The 9,195-nt window shown below is 40.5% G+C and overlaps 1 protein-coding gene across 2 annotated transcripts in view; it reads right to left on the bottom strand.

Annotated features, from left to right (window-relative positions):
• Positions 1-8,590, bottom strand: part of LOC111867693 — a 43,468-nt gene extending 34,878 nt beyond the window's left edge. For both annotated transcript variants that reach the window (XM_033752777.1, XM_023857755.1), the window contains exon 1: positions 8,504-8,590. The gene's annotated coding sequence lies outside the window, so the exon portion shown is untranslated. The remainder of the gene's footprint in view (positions 1-8,503) is intronic.
• Between the last annotated feature and the right edge of the window lie 605 nt (positions 8,591-9,195).

Here is a 9,195-nt window from a genome sequence, read left to right on the forward strand (position 1 = left end):
AAAATGGATCTTTGTGAGACAGAATATGATGGTATGGATTTTATAGATCTGGCTCAGGATAGGGACCAGTGGAAGGCTCTTGTGAACACGGTAGTGAACCTTCAGGTTCCATAAAATGCTGAGAAATTCTTGAGTAGCTGCAGAATTGGCAGCTCCTCCAGAAGGGCTCAGCTCCATGAGTAAGACATCTAATGTCAAAGATGGCCGTGTCTTTGCTGGCGGCTTCTTGCATTTGTTTCTTTGTATACCTCTGTTACTAAGCGAAATGAAGACAAAACTGAGGCAGTGGTCAATCAATTGTCTTACAGTGTAACGTTACCACCCTACGTGAGGTTATGACATCATAGGGCCTATTAATAGATCTCAATTTATTTCACACGAACGTATTCGTGCAGATCCACAGCTGCAATGCAATTATATCTTCCGTTTTGAGACATCATAGCTCACTGTTTGCATTCCATTTAGTGCATCTTCCTTCCAGCGCAAGTCAAATAACACCAAGAAATAATCGAAACGTAACAACAGTATTCTATTTCGGTACAGATCGACAGGTCAGACCCCAGACACTTCTGAATACCAGAAAGAGGAGAGTGAAATCATTGAAGATACAAGCTGAAAAGAATTTAAGGTCAAGTGAAAAATGTCGTCTTCTGGGATGTGGCGCTGTGTAGATATTGTGTTAACTGACGTTTCGGAGGAACATACCGCCTCCATCTTCAGGGTAAAAGAAATCCGCGAGAGAGAAACCAGCGTGAGCAGGCGGCCACCTGAAGACGGAGTCGATACGTTCCTCCGAAATGTCAGTTAACTCAATATCTACACGGCGCCATATCTCAGAAGGCGACATTTTTCATAGTCACCGCCGTGAAAACCTCAAATTTAAGGTCAGGTGTAACGTTTTCGCCGGTAACGAGAAGTGTTCTGGTAGTTCCTATTCATCCGTTATGGTAGACGGTTAATTAGTTTCGGGTTTTTACTCTATACTGTTCTGATACCTATGTGGCATATGCTGACTGATGCAAAACGTTTTGTTTCGTGACCGAAAGCTCTAGGGCATGAAACTTATTCTTCAGGTTAAACATTGAGAGTGTAGGTTCGAATCGCACTCCAAATATGGATGTCTACTTTCATTACTTACAACCGGGTTGATCCTCCGTCCAAGGATTCGTACTGTCCATAACATTCATAATTTTTATTAATTCTGAATGGGAACAGACCAGAGGACCTAATCCGTCAAGGTAGAAGTAGTAGTATTTGTTTCCTGTGTTGGACAGAGATGCCTATCCTGCTATTTAGTATTTTGCAAAACTCCGATAATTTTTCATGGTCATAGCAACAGACCAGTAGCAATGGGTTCAGTAGTACTTGTGCCTAACATGAGAAATTTTGAAAAAAAAACACGCACGAAAGAAAATAAAGCATTGCATCAGAACCCGTTTTATTTTCCTACGCGTTGCTTGTTTGAAGATGGGCCTTAGAATTCCACAAGGCTTCCAACTAAAGGATTTTTTCTTATTGATTGAGATATTAAAACACCACTATTTTGAGCTCTGAATTTGTTGAAGACTTCTATATTTTTGGGCATAACGCTATGTACTCAGCCGAAAATCAACCCAAGTTTCAGAGCAACGTGTCTCCTCCATTTTCATTCTCCTCTGATTGTCGCCTGCTTCATTTTGCTTTCTTGTTTGGTTTAGTCTTCAACACTGAACAGTGCGGTGACATGTTCCTCTGAGAGGTTGGTTGAATTTCAAGGGATTACACGGTGTTATAACCCATAAGACATGACTCTTCATAACCACAGTTGTGAGAGCCTAGTATCTAGTTTGAATCCATTACTCGCCAGTCATAACAGCGACAGCAGAGAATCCTATCCATTGCACAAATTCTTGCAAGATTTTTTTTTTGGGGGGGGGGGATGGAAGTAGCTGGCAACCACTTAAGGATACCTGTAAGTTTCCAAAAAATAGCAGCCTCGGTCTAGAAACCCGAAATTAACGGCCTTGGGGATCCGTTGCGCTGACCAAGCGACACTCTCTATCTGCTAAAGTTGGTACTAACTTCGCCGACAAGCTGCGGTCGCTCGGTCGGTATAGTTCGTTTACGGACTACAAACCACGGAGTTTTTTTGTTTCTTTGTTTGTTTGTTGTATGTTTCCAAAAAAGCTACCGTTTCGTTGGATCAGAGCAGAATGGAGTGACTAATTCAGTAAAATATACTACTGCAGTAGAGCAAATATTTAGTGCAATTTAAGTCTAGTCCTTCAGTGATAAAAACAGAAAATGAAGCTTCCTCGACAAAACGGAATACGTCGTTTTTAGTTCTGACGGTTGTAAGAAAAAAGAAGTAAAAATTATATTTATAAGGAATAATATATTTACATTTTAATACCTTATATAAAATTCTAAATATATCCACAAATATCATTACAATTACCAATCAGAAAACCTTATAATCATCTATTACACATATTAAGGGTCCCAAAAAAGGCGATCCCCCTTTTGTTAGAAGCAGTACTTGATTGAAGGAACCTTGCCTTATATTCGCGTTGCGTCTGCAACACGTGGAGTTCCCACATCTTCTGCGAGTGCCTGTACTATATTTACATGCGAAAACACTGACGTAATCCGCGGCTACTTTAGGCGCTCAGGGGAGGGCAGTTGAAAGAAACTTCGAAGGGAGAACGGTGACGCTGTCAGCGTGGGAGTTAACGCTTATTGAAACTCAAGTATCATTATAATTAAAACATCTTTTGCAGTTTACACCTCATTTTTAGTCGAAAGTGTGACTGTGCTCAGTACTGGAACCGAGCGAAAGGCTGTAACAACTGGCAACTTGTACTTCTGTTGATTAGTGTTAGCAATCACTCAAAGAGACACGATTTGCTTTTGTTATTCTCATCAGCTTCATGGATCATGTACTTGTCTTATCAGACTGTTTATTTAGAACTGGGGAATGGAGGTATATGCTCAGTGAACTCTCAGCCTCGGCACGGCAGGCGTACACGCTCTGCCGATGTACGCCTGCAGGATCACACGACAACCCTTGGACAGAAGAAGGGTGAGCCCCAGAGCCGGTGTGGGCACAGTGGTGGCGAAGACGGGACTCTTTTCTTCTGCGGGGAATCGAACCCCAGTCGTCCCCATATTTTTTCCACATTGAGGTATTCTGACTTATGTCTGAACGATGGCTTATTTTGTACCAACAGCAAGGTATTTTGGTCAGTCTCTGTGCCTCGTGAACGCCTCTGTGGTCTAGTGGTCAGAGTTCCTGGCTACAGATCCAGAGGTCCGTTACCAGATTTTCTGAGAAGTAGCGGGTCTGGAACAGGGTCCACTTGACCTCGTGAGGATAACTGAGGAGTTATTTCAAGGAAATATCGGCTCCGGTCTAGAAAATCGACTTTAACGGTAGTGCGGATTCGTTGTGCTGACCACGCGACACCCTCTATCTGCAAACGTTGGCACTAGCTTCGCCGACAAGCGGCAGTCGCTCGGTCGGTATAGTTCGCTTGCGGACTACAGACCACGCACTAGTGATACATGCGACATATAGCCTACCATAATATACTGCCAAATATTGACGTGCGCGGCAGCACAGTGAACAAGTATACAGTGCAGTGGTCTCCCCAAAAGATTAGCAACTACCTGATGGTGGCCCATGTGGCCAAAACATGTCGAAAATTGGAACAAATATATGACAAAAGGAAGACATTTTAGAAAAATGGATAATCACTTTTAATGTATAGAATGAGCTTTCAATGTCATATTGACATGTAATGATTTTAATATCAAATTTGTTGAAATACATTTTTAGTGTGAAACATACGGGTATTCCTAATGTCTTTTATATTGTTGCATTATTGACGGATATTTTGATAATAAAGGATGATATCTCAATGCAACGGAATGCTAAATACAAATATTGAGAAAGCAATATTATGCAGAAGTGTTTACCTGATGTTGACCTTATAAGGTCGAAATATTAAGTATAAATAAGATCTATGTAAGAAAGTGACAACGTTGCAACTCAACAATCCACGAGCAGGAAGAGAAATTACACCTTCAACATTGCCCTTGCAAATTAAATCGTTAGGCAGTCCAGAGGATGCCGAAATACATTATTTTAGAAAGATTTATACTCAATTTAATTAGTGTAGCAAAGCTTTAATGATTTACTAACACAGAAGAAATTCCGAAATACACTGGAACTCAGCAGATGATTAGAATCTCGAACATTTAGGTGGCCCAAGCAACACAGAGGGAATTAAAACGAAGGGTTNAAAGTGGTGGATAAAATCTACTAAGTACAGAATGTGAAGAAAGTGGTGGATAAAATCTACTAAGTACAGAATGTGAAGAAAGTGGTGGATAAAATCTACTAAGTACAGAATGTGAAGAAAGTGGTGGATAAAATCTACTAAGTACAGAATGTGAAGAAAGTGGTGGATAAAATCTACTAAGTACAGAATGTGAAGAAAGTGGTGGATAAAATCTACTAAGTACAGAATGTGAAGAAAGTGGTGGATAAAATCTACTAAGTACAGAATGTGAAGAAAGTGGTGGATAAAATCTACTAAGTACAGAATGTGAAGAAAGTGGTGGATAAAATCTACTAAGTACAGAATGTGAAGAAAGTGGTGGATAAAATCTACTAAGTACAGAATGTGAAGAAAGTGGTGGATAAAATCTACTAAGTACAGAATGTGAAGAAAGTGGTGGATAAAATCTACTAAGTACAGAATGTGAAGAAAGTGGTGGATAAAATCTACTAAGTACAGAATGTGAAGAAAGTGGTGGATAAAATCTACTAAGTACAGAATGTGAAGAAAGTGGTGGATAAAATCTACTAAGTACAGAATGTGAAGAAAGTGGTGGATAAAATCTACTAAGTACAGAATGTGAAGAAAGTGGTGGATAAAATCTACTAAGTACAGAATGTGAAGAAAGTGGTGGATAAAATCTACTAAGTACAGAATGTGAAGAAAGTAGTGGATGAAATCTATTAAGTACAGAATGTGAAAAAATAAAATAGGACAGTATTTTATTTTCATTCTGCTTTGTAGAAGGATATATGTCTTGTTGTTTTATGAGCGCTGTCCTCTCCTATTTGCACTCTGCCAACAGTCACTTTTACTTCTTTAACGATGGCCTAAACGAAAAAAAAAATAGTATTGGAATGAGAGATCGGAACCTGGCAAGATTGTTTCTCAAAGCAATATCTGGCAACACTGTGCGAGTGACGCCTGTTGTGACAACGCATTGTAAAATAACAGTTAATAATTCGAACATACTTGACCATTATCAGAAAATTCGAAAATACGTATAATAGATTAAAAAGCTTCGTAATTAATGAGATAAAATTGTCCCTGTGGTTACTTAGTTGAGCACTATCCCATGAAGACCTATGGGGGAGTGAAGGTATAGCCCCATCTTTTTTGACGAACGGCATTAGATAAACGTAAGTGGCGATCCTCACGCTTCTGCCGCTTTACCCCAGGAAAAGAGCCGCCGGATAGGCTGGGTGGGCCCCAGAGCCGGTCTGGACGCTGTGGAGAAAAGAAAATTGTTTCGCTGCCGGGAATCGAAGCCGTAATATCCAGCATGTGGTGCGTTGCTATACCGACTGACTTATTCAAACTAGGCTCATAATTAATAACAGAACATTTCCTTAACACAGGATTCTAATACGAATAAAATTTATTCTTAAAGACATGAATATTTTTGATAAAAAATTTGTATCATCATTCAGAAATAGCAATTTATTACATGAAATTCGGTTTCCAATTTAGAAAATCTAAAAATGTTTGTAATGTCGTCTCTAATCAATAATAAATGTATTAGAATTTCATCACTGTTTTGAGGAGACTTTCTTGCGGTGCTTCCTGGAGATCAGTTTCTCAGTTTGCAAGCTGTCGTGAATAAATGAAATGGATATTTTAAAGGGGTTTCTCAGTACAGAGTTATGGGCCGCGCCACAGCTCAAGAGGTTAGTCGCTGGCTTCCCACCGCGGCGGCCAGGGTTCGATCCCGGGTCTGGTCAAGTGGGATTTGTGGTGGACTAAGTGGCGCTGGAGCAGATTTTCTCCTAGTACTTCGGTTTCCCTTGCCAATCTTCATTCCACCAATTGCTCCACAATCACACTCACCTATCATCTGGGGCTGGTACAATAGGCCAGAAGTGACCACAGTACAAGGGGCTTAGTCCCACCACAACACGTAATAAAAAAAATAGTATACAGTCACAGAGACTTCAATTGATTTTCAACGGGTTACGCTTCGTTATTATGTAGACGACGGAAATCTTCATATTAATCCAATATCATCACAACTTTCACTGCATTATCCAAAGAAAACCTCTGTATTAAAAATACTTCTCCGCGCATGAGCAGTGTATAAAATGTGAGAGATTTGTGGTTCTCACGGCCGTGACTACGAAGCGTATTATCTTCTGGAATGTGTCGCGTGCAGTCTGCTATACAATTCTTGCTTCAATGAAACATCTCAAACAGCAGTGTTATAAAAATAATATCCGATATAAAAACACAAATTTAGCAACTAATCTAACAAAATATCAACTGAACGCATATTACATTGTGAAGTGACAGGAATTTGAAGATATTGTGGCGTGCCGCCTAAAATCCGGAATATCTGAGCCAGAGCTGGCGTCCATTGCTACACAATGGCTCGATAATCACAGTCCTGCATCGTTGTATCGGTAGCAACTAAACACGTTCACGCGACAACGCAAACTGTGACAAGCGGTCTGAAAGCCACAATCTGCGCATCTGATGGGCGGAGCTTCGCGGGGTTACCGTGGTAACGCGAAATACACTGTTGCACTGGGTTTCGATGGACCTATTGGAGACATATCCATGATAACGACATTGTAAACAGACTGTTATACCACGGATATGACAAAACATAACTCTTCAAGGAGGTGATTCCTATCACGTCCGCGTAGGAGGAAGAAATGGAGAGCAGTTCAGAGTTCAGAATTGAAGGCACAGAACAGAAGTGAGAGGAGATTCCATACGACCAGAGGCGCAAGACACAGAAAACAGCGAGGGTTTCGGTATCCAGAAATAGTTGTGTGTGTGAATTATTGTGACCGAAAGTGACTGCGTTAGTACAGTCCAATAAACCTAACGATCAGAACTAAGAATCCACAATTTATTTCATCTATATTTCAAGAAGTTTGTAATTATAAGTATTACGAATACAATTCTTAGCCTACTTTACTTATTTTGAAAAAAAAAATGAAAGTAGGCTTATGAGATCACCATGGTTTCTTTGTCCCTTAATCCCTAGCCCCCATCATCAACTTCTGAGCCCCTGGACCGATCTTTATATCATGGCACCTGAGGCCATGTCACGGGGTCTGTATATTCATCCCCTTACCGTTACCAGGCAACGGCTCGGTAGAAAACGTTACTGCTGCAACTAATACACATGCAACAATAAAATAATTCTTGGTCGCGTAGTTTTCTATGCGGTCTCTACCGTATCAAAGGCAAATGCACGATTAGTTCTTCCCAGAACAGCTTGTATATATTCATAATTATTAATCCTTTGCAGTCCAGTGGTTAAGATACGTACCACCTGCTTTAATATATTAAAACTCCGCATTCTGTCCACTGATTTTACTTGTGTGTTTTGTATGGATCTCATAATAAACAGCGCTCTTCTTTTCCCCTAAACAACATCAATCGGCTGGTCTCTCTAACGGAGACCTGTGTCAGGAGAGACCCCAATTTATGTATACTATTTAGGAGACAATAAATTTCGAAAACTTTAGACATGTCCATAAGAAAGCTCTTTAACATATCAAAATGACCGCGCCATAACTCAAGCGGTCGCTGGCTTCCCATAACAAAATTTTCATGTATGCCGTATGTATACAGGATAGTCCAAAAGTCAGTTAACTGATTAATAAAATATACAGCAAAATATATTATAAATTTCTTTAAATTTTTTTTTATTGCTAGTGGGGTGGGACTAAGTCCCTTGTACTGCGGCCACTTCTGGCCTATTGTACCAGCCCCAGATAATAGGTCAGGGTGATTGTGGAGCAATTTGTGGAAGGAAGATTGGCAGGGGAAACCGAAATACTCGGAGAAAACCTGCCCCAGCGCCACTTTGTCCCACACAAATCCCACTTGACCAGACCCGGGATCGAACCCGGGCCGCCGCGGTGGGAAGCCAGCGACTAATCGCTTGAGCTATGGCTCCGCCCCTTGTTTAAACTTATTGAAGTTACAAAAAAAAAATTCGAAACGAGACCCTCCGTGTTCAATGCCCGACTCACAACGCTGTGTTGCTGTTCTAGGGTTTGACATGCAGCTTTAAATTTGAACATTCCCGTTCCTACGAGAGAATGTTTAGGTTCAGCGACTTTTCGACCACTCTGTAGCTCTAATAATTTCTAAAACATAAATGTACATACATAACACAAGGACTGTGCGCAGTTACAGTAGCACGGCTTGCCGTGTCTCTTGCTTACCCTGTCTTGCAGTCCATGCCAGAAGAACGTTTCCATGCTACTGCTGTTGATTACGACGATTAGGAGAGGTCGAAATAATGCCCTGTCATGTTCCTCTGCATGAAATATGCAAATACAGCTCAGAGCATGCGCGTGCTATATCGAGCAGTTCGACCCCTCACCTACATATTTCACCGCAAAGCAGTGGAAAATATTCATTAACTTTAATGAAATTGTGTTTATTATTCCACTTTTGCACTGCACATGGAATAAGGTCAACAGGTGTGGGTAATGTAGATCTCTGCCGGGTCAGGGAAATATGTTATGCTGTTATGTCCACGTCCGCTAATGTAAACACTTCCACCTTCAAACATATGATCAAACTGATATGGAAACGAACCAATAAAAAAGCCGTATTTTGTAGTTTATGTAACGATGCTTTCTCGACTTCATAGGTTACGCTGCTCAAAAGGAGGATTATGTTAATGAGGCTTCCAGCACATAAATTGCACTGGATTGAGTCTGACTCATTATGATGCTCCAAAGACATTTTACTTAACTCATGCCTTGTGACAAGAATACTACGCTTTCATATTATTGTCACGTGTTTCCTTGGCAACGCGACAAGAAATTGTGTGGATCTTGGATTTGGACGCATGTATTTATTGGACAACCACACTACACTCACAAATACAATAATTCGCACTTATAAT

The sequence above is a fragment of the Cryptotermes secundus genome, unplaced genomic scaffold, assembly GCF_002891405.2.
Source record: "Cryptotermes secundus unplaced genomic scaffold, Csec_1.0 scaffold1076, whole genome shotgun sequence".
Lineage (NCBI taxonomy): Eukaryota > Metazoa > Arthropoda > Insecta > Blattodea > Kalotermitidae > Cryptotermes > Cryptotermes secundus.